Source organism: Odocoileus virginianus, chromosome 5 (assembly GCF_023699985.2).
Source record: "Odocoileus virginianus isolate 20LAN1187 ecotype Illinois chromosome 5, Ovbor_1.2, whole genome shotgun sequence".
NCBI classification, from domain to species: domain Eukaryota; kingdom Metazoa; phylum Chordata; class Mammalia; order Artiodactyla; family Cervidae; genus Odocoileus; species Odocoileus virginianus.
Window position 1 is genome coordinate 44,327,798 of NC_069678.1, and position 10,998 is coordinate 44,338,795.

Sequence of the window (10,998 nt, forward strand, 5' to 3'; positions counted from 1 at the left end):
TGCAAAGTCTCACCCTTATTTTTGATAACAGAATGAGGTACCATGGGGAGATGCCCATTGTTCACAAATAGAAAGTAAGCACTTCTGTAGACAAGAGAGTAAGGGAAGGAAATAATTTTGAAACATGTTGCCCATCAGTGTTGAATTTAGTTGTGTAACTTTAAGTGTTGTTGTTGTTGTTCAGTTGCTAAGTCATGTCCAACTCTTTGCAACCCAATGGACTGTAGCATGCCAGGCTTCTTTGTCCTTTACTATCTCCTGGAGTTTGCTCAAACTCAGGCTCATTGAGTTGGTAATGCCATCCAACCATCTCATCCACCGTTGCCCCATGCTCTCTCTGCCCCCAATCTTTCCAAGTATCAGGGCCTTTTCCAGTGAGTTGGTTCTTAACATCAGTGGCCAAAGTACTTGATCTTGCTGTCCGAGGGACTCTCAAGAATCTTTTCCAGTCCCACAGTTTGAAAACATCAATTTTTTGGTGCTCAGCCTTCTTTATGGTCCAGCTCTCACTTCTGTAAATGACTACTGGAAAAACCATAGCTTTGACCTTATAGACCTTTGCTGGCAAAGTGATGTCTCTGCTTTTTAATATGCTATCTAGGTTTCCTATAGCTTTTCTTTCAAGGAGTGTCTTAATTTTGTGGTTGCAGTCACTGTCTACAGTGATTTTGGAGCCCAAGAAAATAAAATCTGCCACTGTTTCCACTTTTTCCACATCTATTTGATAAAGATGATGAGACTGGTTGCCATAATATTAGTTTTCTGAATGTTGAGTTTTAAACCATCTTTTTCACTCTCCTCTTTCACCCTCATCAAGAGGCTCTTTAGTTCTTCTTCACTTTCTGCCAGTAGAGTGGCATCATCTGCATATCTGAACTAGTTGATATCTCTCCCAGCAATATTGATTCCAGCTTGTGAGTCATTTAGTCCGGCATTTCATATGATGTACACGTTCATAGAAGTTAAATAAGTAGGGTGATAATATACAGCCTTGACATTCTCTTTTCCCAATTTTGAACGTTATGTGTTGGTATTGCCAGAAGATAAACTGGGTGTAGAGGCAAAATGTCAGGTTGTTGGACATGTTTAAAAGCATTTCAGTGTGTTGAACTTAGTAGAAATTATAATATCAACTAAATCAAGAAGTATGTTTTAAAGTATTTCAAGCTTTTTCCCCCACGGAGCTGTGCTGGTTCTGCAGTTCTGTGGCAAGCTGCAGAATCGGGGTTCTGTTCCGCAGGATGGGGTTTGTGAAAGTTGTCAAGAACAAGGCCTACTTCAAGAGATACCAAGTGAAATTCAGAAGAAGGTGAGAGGGCAAAACTGACTACTATGCTCGGAAATGATTGGTTATCCAAGATAAAAATAAGTACAACACACCTAAATACAGAATGATTGTTCGTGTAATGAACAGAGATATCATTTGTCAGATTGCTTATGCCCATATAGAAGGAGATATAATAGTTTGTGCAGCTTATGCTCACGAACTCCCAAAATATGGTGTGAAGGTTGGCCTGACAAATTATGCTGCAGCATATTGTTCTGGCCTGCTGCTGGCCTGCAGGCTTCTTAGTAGGTTTGATATGGACAAAATCTATGAAGGCCAAGTCGAAGTGACTGGAGATGAATACAATGTGGAAAGTATTGATGGTTAACCTGGTGCCTTCAGCTGTTACTTGGATGCAGGACTTGCCAGAACTACTACCAGGAATAAAGTTTTTGGGGCCCTAAAGGGAGCTGTCGATGGAGGCTTGTCTATCCCTCACAGTACCAAACGGTTCCCTGGTTATGATTCAGAAAACAAAGAATTCAGTGCTGAGGTACACCGAAAGCACATCATGGGTCAGAACGTTGCAGATTACATGCGTTACCTGATTGAAGAAGACGAAGATGCTTACAAGAAACAATTCTCTCAGTACATAAAGAACAACATAACTCCAGACATGATGGAGGAGATGTATAAGAAAGCGCATGCTGCAATATGAGAGAATCCAGTGTATGAGAAGAAGCCTAAGAAAGAAGTTAAAAAGAAGAGGTGGAACCGTCCCAAAATGTCACTTGCCCAGAAGAAAGATCGGGTAGCTCAGAAGAAGGCAAGCTTCCTTAGAGCTCAGGAACGAGCTGCCGAGAGCTAAACCAAACCACAATTTTCTATCAAGATTTTTCAGATAAGACAATAATAAACTTATTGAACAATCAAAAAGAAAAAAAAAAGTATTTCAAGGCCATAAACTTTCACTATAGAGGATCCACTTTGCCTATGCCACTCACTCTCAATTTAGTCATTCTGTCTCTTGTTTGAGGTCCTATGTCAGATATTTGAAAGAATTAAGCATCTGATTTCAAAAGTACACCGTGTTCGCCACAAGTTCATGGATTCCATGGAAACGAAATGCAACCATGCCTAAAGGAACATTTTAAAAATATATAAATGGTACACTTTTGTAAAAAAAAAGTTCTTTTATATTAAGTACGGCCAATTTTGTCTGGCTACTTTATCTGTAAATGAATCTGGAAATTTCCATCGCAGGCATGTCCACTCAGAGAAGAAAAATTCAGTAGTATTATCTTGTCTGTGTCACTTAAAACTGAATAACTTTGACAAAACTATTTAACTTCTATGCACATCATTTTCATCACAAATAAAATTACCTTATTAGCAGTACCTATCACATAGAATTATTTAAAAAATAGTTACTACAAGTATAAATTGTATAACAGTGTCTGTCCCATAGGAATTCTCCATAAATCTGCAGTTGTTCCTGTTATCTGATTCGTACCCTCATTGTGCACAGCAGATAACTGAAATCCAAAGACATTCTGGCCTCCCCCAAAGACCCTCTGCAGTATCAGAAGGAGAGGATCCTATCAGCTAGTTTTCACTTTCATACTTCCTTGAATGAACAGCAATCAGCTCCTCTTTTGGGTTACATGCTGCTTGTACACAACTCTTTAACAGAATTTGATTATTATTTCTATCTTGCCTCATATTTCCCCTCTATGAGATGATATGAGATCATTGGAGCAGGAAAATATGTGTCTTAGTCCTTAGCAAAGTGCCCTGGCACATGCTAGTAGCTCAGTAAATACTTGCTGAATGACCAAGCGAATGAATGAGTGTACACACGAACATCTTTGTTAACTGAGAAGACCTACCCTGTAAGTATACTACTGGTGAAATGATAAAAGCTCTTCCTGTCAGTCTTTTGCAGTTGTGTCTAATAGAGTTCAAATCAATTCTGAAAGGGTAAGAAGACAATTTCAGTAATGTTGTCACTGCTTTTTAATAAATGATGCAGTTTCTGAGTAAAGCAATTCAACTTCTTAGTTGTTGCAGTTATTGACCATCTGATTACAAATGTTTCTTGCCTTAAGTACAAATTTGCTTTAAGGTGTTGCTACAATAAAGAAATTTAGATCACACTGTATTGATTCTGCTGTATACTGAATAAAGTCCTTAACCACCTGCTTCCAGCACTTAGCCAAAGTGTTGCCCAAGAACTGTTCAGCTTGGCATAACTATTCACACTATGAAGATGATTTTGGTCTTGGAGACTGAGCATAGAAGATGGCAAGCTGCTAATTATCTCTGAATAACAAAAATATAAATAAAATTAAAGAACGGCACTGAAATATAAATAGGGAAAAAATCATCAGGAAAATGAGATGAAAAGCAAGAATCTTCACAACTCAATTGCTCTATATTTTCAATGCTTATCTAATTTTGTAGGTCTAAGGCAAGAAAAAAATAACAATTAGTCTGGTAAAGACAAAAGTGTGTTGTCATAGGGTTTCCTCTTAATTAAATAAAGGTTGAGAAAATGCTACAGAAGAAAGTCATAAGGAAAATAATCCAAAAAGGAAAGAAGAAATGAAGTTAATAGACTAGAATAAATGTGAAAATATCAAAGTAAAACTGTATATAAATAATGAGAACATATTTCTTAAATTTCTCCTTATGCATTGCATAAATAAGAAAGAAATAGATTAGTAGAGGTTTTCATTATAAGCACTCAACCCCTTACAGTCTAAATTGCTTTGCTTTCTTGAATGTGATTTGACTGGAAAGAGCATCTTAGCAGAGAATCTCCATTATTTTCTCTCTGTACAGATTAGAGACCACTTTTCCATCACTTTGAAGTAGAGAGAGAGAAGGGGTATTGAATAAAATCATATTTTTTTTAAAAAATGACACTGTTATTCAACCATCTTTGTTAAGCACCTTCTCCTCAGAAATCGCCAGGGAAACAACGATGAATGACAACTATCCTTCCATACACTGCTTATGACCTAATATTTTGACAGTTTGCATGTGGTAACCAACAGGATAGACTTCCCAAGTGGTGCATTGTGGTAAACAATCCTCCTGCCAATGCAGAAGAAGTATATCTGATCCCTCTGTTGGGAAGACCCCCTGTAGAAGGGAATGGAAACTTGCTCCAGTAGTCTTGCCTGGGAAATTCCTTGGACCAGGAGTCTGTGCTACAATCCATGGGGCCGCGAGGAGTAGGACACTACTGAGAACTGAGCACTCAACCAACAAGATACATTATTCATTCAAGGCAGCTGAGCTGGTTAATTTATAAGCCAGGGTTAAGCATTTAAAATTGCTTGAAAATGATGTAATTTTTCATATTAGCCATGGATTAGAAAATAGAAATCCATAATTTCTTCAACTTTTAAAAAACTTCTGGCTTTACATTTTTTTTTTATTATATGTTGTTCCTTCTGATAGCTACAATCCAAGTCCTTTCCTAAAGGAAAATATACCAATTCTGTGATAAATCTTGTAATAAGAAAAGAAAAACAAATTAAATTCAGCATTTTAGGTAAAAAAAAAAGTAACCTCTTATCATAACTAAGAAAAATAGGTTTATTTTAGTTACAAATTCCTAAAGATCACTCAAATGTCATGCTAATGACTCAATGCTTATTCACCCATCAGACAAAATACTCCATACTAAGAAACTTCAAGGCTACATCAGACCCTCACTTGTCTAAAAGTCACCTGTAATTAATTATTCACTCACCCACCTCACAGGGGCCCTGGATGGAATGACTAATGTATCACTGATAACTGCCTTACATGGTATGTATTAAAAGCAAGATTCACATCTTGTGTTCCTTTAAGGAAAGGCACATGAAAAGGCAGGATAATGAAATAGTCTCTGGAGACTTTCAGCAAATGAACCTGTCCGAATGCATGAAAAGTCATTTTTAAAACCAAGTGCACCAAGAAAGGACTGCAGCTCTTACAAGGCATTGGCCCTTGACGGCATCTTAACAAATACTCTAGATGTACATTATATTACATCACTGCTGCTATTTGCACACAAAACTATTTTTTGGTGGGAAGTGAGTGTGACCAGATGCAGCTCTTGAGACTGTTACAATTTTATTTTAAATGGATGTGTTTTAGTCCTTCAGCCTTTAACACAAAACTATTATATTTTAAGACAGAATTGCCTTTTTTAAAAAGTGAAACAAATCTTGAAGTTGTGATTTAAATGTACATTGTTTTCTTTTAGTGAACTCTGTGAAAACACACTCCTAATGTCCCATTTATTTTTCTGCATTTAAGGAAACAAATTATAGATTAAATCCATGGGGAATCACACATTTTAAATTGCCTTAGTTCATTCTTACAAGTTAATAGGAAAGGATATTTATATAAAAGAAGAAAAATGTTCTCTGCACTTTCTAAGGTGAAGATAAGTTATGAGCTCAGAGTTAATTAAACACAAAGCCAAGGTATTTTGGATTACAGTGTGGTATGTCTCCTTAGGAAGGAGAATAAGAGAGAAGAAAACTAGTTCCAAAGTGTTTCTGTGTCTTTGAGAGGTAAGAGAGGTGGTAATATTGAGTTCCCAAAGGCAGCATCTCACCAACCTTTTGATTCAGCTTTCACCTAATCAGCTCTAAAAGCAAGTGATACATAATGGCAAGATTCTTTATGAGTTGGAGTGACAAACTGTAATAAGTAGAGAAAAATTGGAATGATAATAAGTGTACAAAAGTCTGGTAGGCAAAATATGCCTACTCCTTCCAGATACGTCCATGGCCTTGAGACCTGTGACTATCATATATTTCATTCAAAAGGGACTTTGCAGGTGTAATCATTAAAATAGGGAGCTTTTTTTGGATTAGCTAGGCCCATATCACATCACCCTAATCACATAAACCCTAAAAAGCAGAGACCTCTTCCAGTTGGAGGTAGAAGCCATGCATCAGAGAAGGAAGGCAGAAGGATTGGAAGCATGAGAAGACATGATTGCTGGTTCAAAGATGGAGAATATAACATGATAAAGAATAGATGATTTTAAGGTGCTGAAATTGTGGGCCTGCACTTAGCATGAAAAGGGGGACCTTAGGCCTACAATTGCAGAGAACTGTATTATGCCATCTTAAGTGAGTTTGGAAGTGAATTCTCCAAATTCACTCCAAATAATCTCCAAATAAGTGTGAGCTGATACATAGATTTTGGCCTTGTGAGGTCCCGAGAAGAGGGAGCAACCAAGTTCACTTGAACTTTTGGTCTCTGAGAGTGTGACATCATAAGTTTTTGCAGTTTTGAGCCACTAAAAGATCAGTTTGTTACAACAATAACAGAAAACTAGTATGAGAAGGTAATTGTTACACCTGAGCACATATTTACCTTGAGAACTAAGCAGTGTCAGTTACACTTCTGCAACTCAGTCTGTACCTGGGTTCTGGAGACATCTTTTCACTGAATCCACCTGTTTGAGAGGCATCATGCTGGATCTGAAAAGACAATGTGCGTGTTCTTAAGGGAAAGAGCAATGCATGCTTGGCTAACTCTAACTCATCAGGATGATGAATGTTATTAACAGAGAGTCACAAAAATCTCTGAGACCTGGAGTCAAAGGAAGAAGGGACTCCAGGTCCCTTGTGAAGTCTGGGATATTTCACCAGGACGCTAATGGAGTTGAGTCGAATGCGAAGAGAGTGTTAGACTTATTTGGGAATCTCATCATTTCACACCTGTAGACATTATCACAGGTAGGAAAGTACCCCCAACATGTAGTACATTCTGTACCATTGTTGCTCAAAGACTCACCCTGAGCTGAGGGGTACAAGAAAACTCAGCAGGTTCCACAAGAGTGGGTGGATGATTCTAACAAGTGCAATCTCAGAATCTGAGCTGATAAAAAAGTTAAAAATCAAATCTGCAGCTTGCTCTGACAATTGGGGATTTGAGGTTCTCTGATATGATTCAGGAAGGAAACAAATTACCTAAAATAGTTGTTTTGAATCCTCATTATTTTTCAATCACCATGGGCTATAAGAGAAAAACAGTGCTGTCTTATCCCTACCCCAAATTTAAAGATCAGAGTTTCCACATTTCAGGCTTGGGAGTATGTCTATTTGTTTTTAACTCCTTTTATATTTTTGTGAACTTTTCCAGGAATACTCATTGCATAGCCAAAGTTTGAAAAAGGTAGCAGTTCATTCAAGGTTATGTAATCTGACAAACAACTGAACTCCATATATGCTCTGCTTGTCATAACAACTTAGGGGAAGGCAGGGTGACAATCCCCTTGTGAGTTTACTCGAGAACTTCTGTAATACCTCAACTATACCCATGGTTGGCAGAGGAACTGGAGTGAGCAGCCACAGCCTTTCTTCACAAAAAAATCTGGTTTCACTTCAACATGGAGAAAATGTAATACTCACAATTCCTAAGTCTCCAGTTAGAAATATGATTCTCATAAACTTAGCCAGGAAAGAAAAAAAAAAGTAAAACACACTCCTACCATTACCCAGTATGGCTATGGACAAATATCAGTATTGAATTCATAAAAGAGAATATCCCTCGGGAAAAGCAAAACTCAAAATATACATCTAAATAGCTAAATGTAATAAACCTGCTGTGAATGGTTAAATATAGGCTAACTAAAAATTTAAGAGCTTCTGATGTTTAATTTTTGGCAGTGATATCCATAATTTTGGACATATTATTTAGAAGAAGAAACAAAAACTGGTCAAGAATATTACAGAGCTAACTTAACCCTGCTTGTTCCTCAAAGAGAATGTCAAACTGAAAGAAAAAAAAAAAAAGCATGTGAAATTTATCTTCAAAATTTGAGTGTGCATATGTGTGTTGTAAAGGTGCGTCAAGTTGAGTATTCACCTTTATAAAGTACAAGTCATTGTACTTCCTGGTCTTTTTTCTCGATCAGCTTTGAAGAGTTAACTATTTGTTTATGACGTGACGGTGAAAATTTCATTCCTTAAGGCAGAACTACTGAGATATAAATATCTAGAAAATTCTAGTAGATGGTTTCAAATATTACCACTCAGTTTAATAGTTTTGACCTTCGTCTAAAAGTTAATGACCCCCTCATAAAAACAAAAACAAACAAAAAAACACATTATTTTTCTAAGGAACTTATAGATGAGTGGTGAGACTGCCATAAATATGTTATATATATTCCTAGAGATGGCGGTACTCAGTTGTGTTTGACTCTTTGCAACCCCTTGGAAGGCAGCCCACCACGCCCCTCTGTCCATGGAATTTTCCAGGCAAGTATACTGGAATGGGTTGCCCTTTCCTTCTCAGGGGATCTTCCTGACCCAGGGATCCAACTGTAAAAATGTATAGAAATACCTGCCTGGTAATCACTTGTAAAAATGTATAGAAACTTTTAATAAAGATTTATGTACAAGGGAAAAAAATGTTTCAGAAGGATAAAGAAAAAATGGTGAGGTAGGGCTGTTTTTACTGACCAATTAATTATCATAACCACATATATTTAAAGTCAATTCCTGATAAGGAAAGATAACCATTTTGCTCTTTTGATAACAAAAGGGATTAGGATCAAGGATAGATATAAAGTCTATGTTCAAAACACATTGAATGTTATACTTTGTGTTGGAAAAATAATCATTATTTTTTATAACAAAAGCTATATAAAATCAAGGACAAAATTCCGTCTGGTGGAGCATGTGTAATGAAGGAACAGTACTCCAGGTCAGGTTATAAAAATCCTGACTAAATGTGGTTGAATTGAGGGAGATTAACTGGGAAGCAGCTCAGCCAAGAAAATTAAATGGATAAAAAAATAAGTCAGATAATAAGATGTTAGAAACAGATTTCTTTAAAAAGAATTCCAGGTAGATATATATGCTTCTCTATGTAGTTGAATAGATCCACTTTGCTGATCTTGGTGCATTAAAGAGTCTCCTCATTAGTAAGACTAAGTAAGACTCTGAGCCGTGGCTTTATTAGAGAGTTTAGACACTAGGTCTTATGTCAGGAGACTATGGAACTTGGGAAACTTGAGGCTCTCTGTGAATTTTAAAATAATACAAATAATTTTAAAGAAACACACAAAGAATAGAAAAGACTTAAGTTAGCGTCATATGGCAGGACCTTTTGAAAACAGGTAACTTTCAAACATGTTAAAGCTATTCTTGAAAGCAACAATACATTTAAAATTAAAGTGCACAAATATACCACAGTGAGAAACTTGTCTAACACCTGGAATTGTAATATGTATCATAAACATATGAAATTTTATCCCTGTGATTTAGTATTCCTGATAATGCTTATGATGTTTGTTACTTCATATAGATAGAACACATTAATTATAACTAATATTATTATATTATTATTATTTCAGATATAATTAATAATGTCAGTATCTCAAAAATCTCATTATTTAAGGGTAAATATCTCTGCCAATTTTAGTTACTCTGAAAAATAATAAGCCTTTAGAATAATAACTTAGTGCATAAAAAGTAGAACAAAGATGCACATTTTTAAAACACTTATACTAGAAGATAAGATATAAGTATATAATATAAATTAAAAATAATGCTACATGATTTGAAACAGAGCTTGACAAATTTTAAATTTCTTATACCAGATATGTTCTGTTATATACGTTCTGTTAGAATCACATTTTTGATGTGTCTCTTTTTAATTCAATTATTCATTTAACAATGTGTATCATAAATAGATTAAATTAAACTAAGTCATTTAATAATATACTATTATTTTAACTGGGTTTGGAGGTCAGTCCTGCGTGTTCATTGGAAGGACTGATGTTGAAGCTGAAACTCCAATACTTTGGCCACTTGATGCGAAGAGCTGACTCATTTGAAAAGACCCTGATCCTGGGAAAGATTGGGGGCAGGAGGAGAAGGGAACGGCAGAGGATGAGATGGTTGGATGGAATCACTGACTCGATAGACATGAGTTTGGGTAAACTCCTGGAGTTGGTGATGGACAGGGATTCTTGGCAAGCTGCGGTCCATGGGTTTGCAAAGAGTTGAACATGACTGAGCAACTGAACTGAACTGAACTGATATCATATAATGCCCATAATTGGTTTATTTCATTAATAGAAAGCAATTATTTTCAATCTTGTTTTGACACATGAAGTTCTGAAATCTGCTTAGAGCCAATGGATTATAATGCTTTGAATTAAATACAGAAATGTTAAAATCACAATATGATTCACTTATTTTGTAGGAGGGCACAAAGCTTAAATATGGTGCATCCGGTGTCAAATGCACATCCACCTTGGAAACTAAGTGCTCTACCAGAAGAACTGACATTCACATTCACAGAAGAGACACAACTTTTGCTTTGCTTCACCACAACTTTTACTTTGCTTCACCACACTTACTTTGATAAAACATACACAAGAAGAGGTTCAGCAATTCTACTCAGTACAAGGCTACATGTGCTTCAATAAATAAAATACTTGGTGAGAACGATAATTTGAATATGTTAACCTTGAGAAATAACAAGTCATGGAGGCCTTGAAAAGCTGTCTAAAAATAAAAAACGAGAAGCAAATATAATTTTCTGTTTTATTTTAAGCTCTGAAGTCCATATGCATCAAATATTAAAACAGCATTACTTTAAAAACAAAAAAAAGCAGACTAGTGTTCTTACCTAATTGCCAGTCTGTTATATAACAGCCACATGTTCACAACATATCGAGTCCATTTTGATATTAGGCCTGA

At 36.1% G+C, this 10,998-nt stretch overlaps 1 pseudogene; it reads left to right on the top strand.

The window, feature by feature from the left end:
• Positions 1–1,226: 1,226 nt before the first annotated feature.
• Positions 1,227–2,214, top strand: LOC110125603 (large ribosomal subunit protein uL18 pseudogene; annotated as a pseudogene).
• The last annotated feature ends 8,784 nt before the right edge of the window (positions 2,215–10,998 follow it).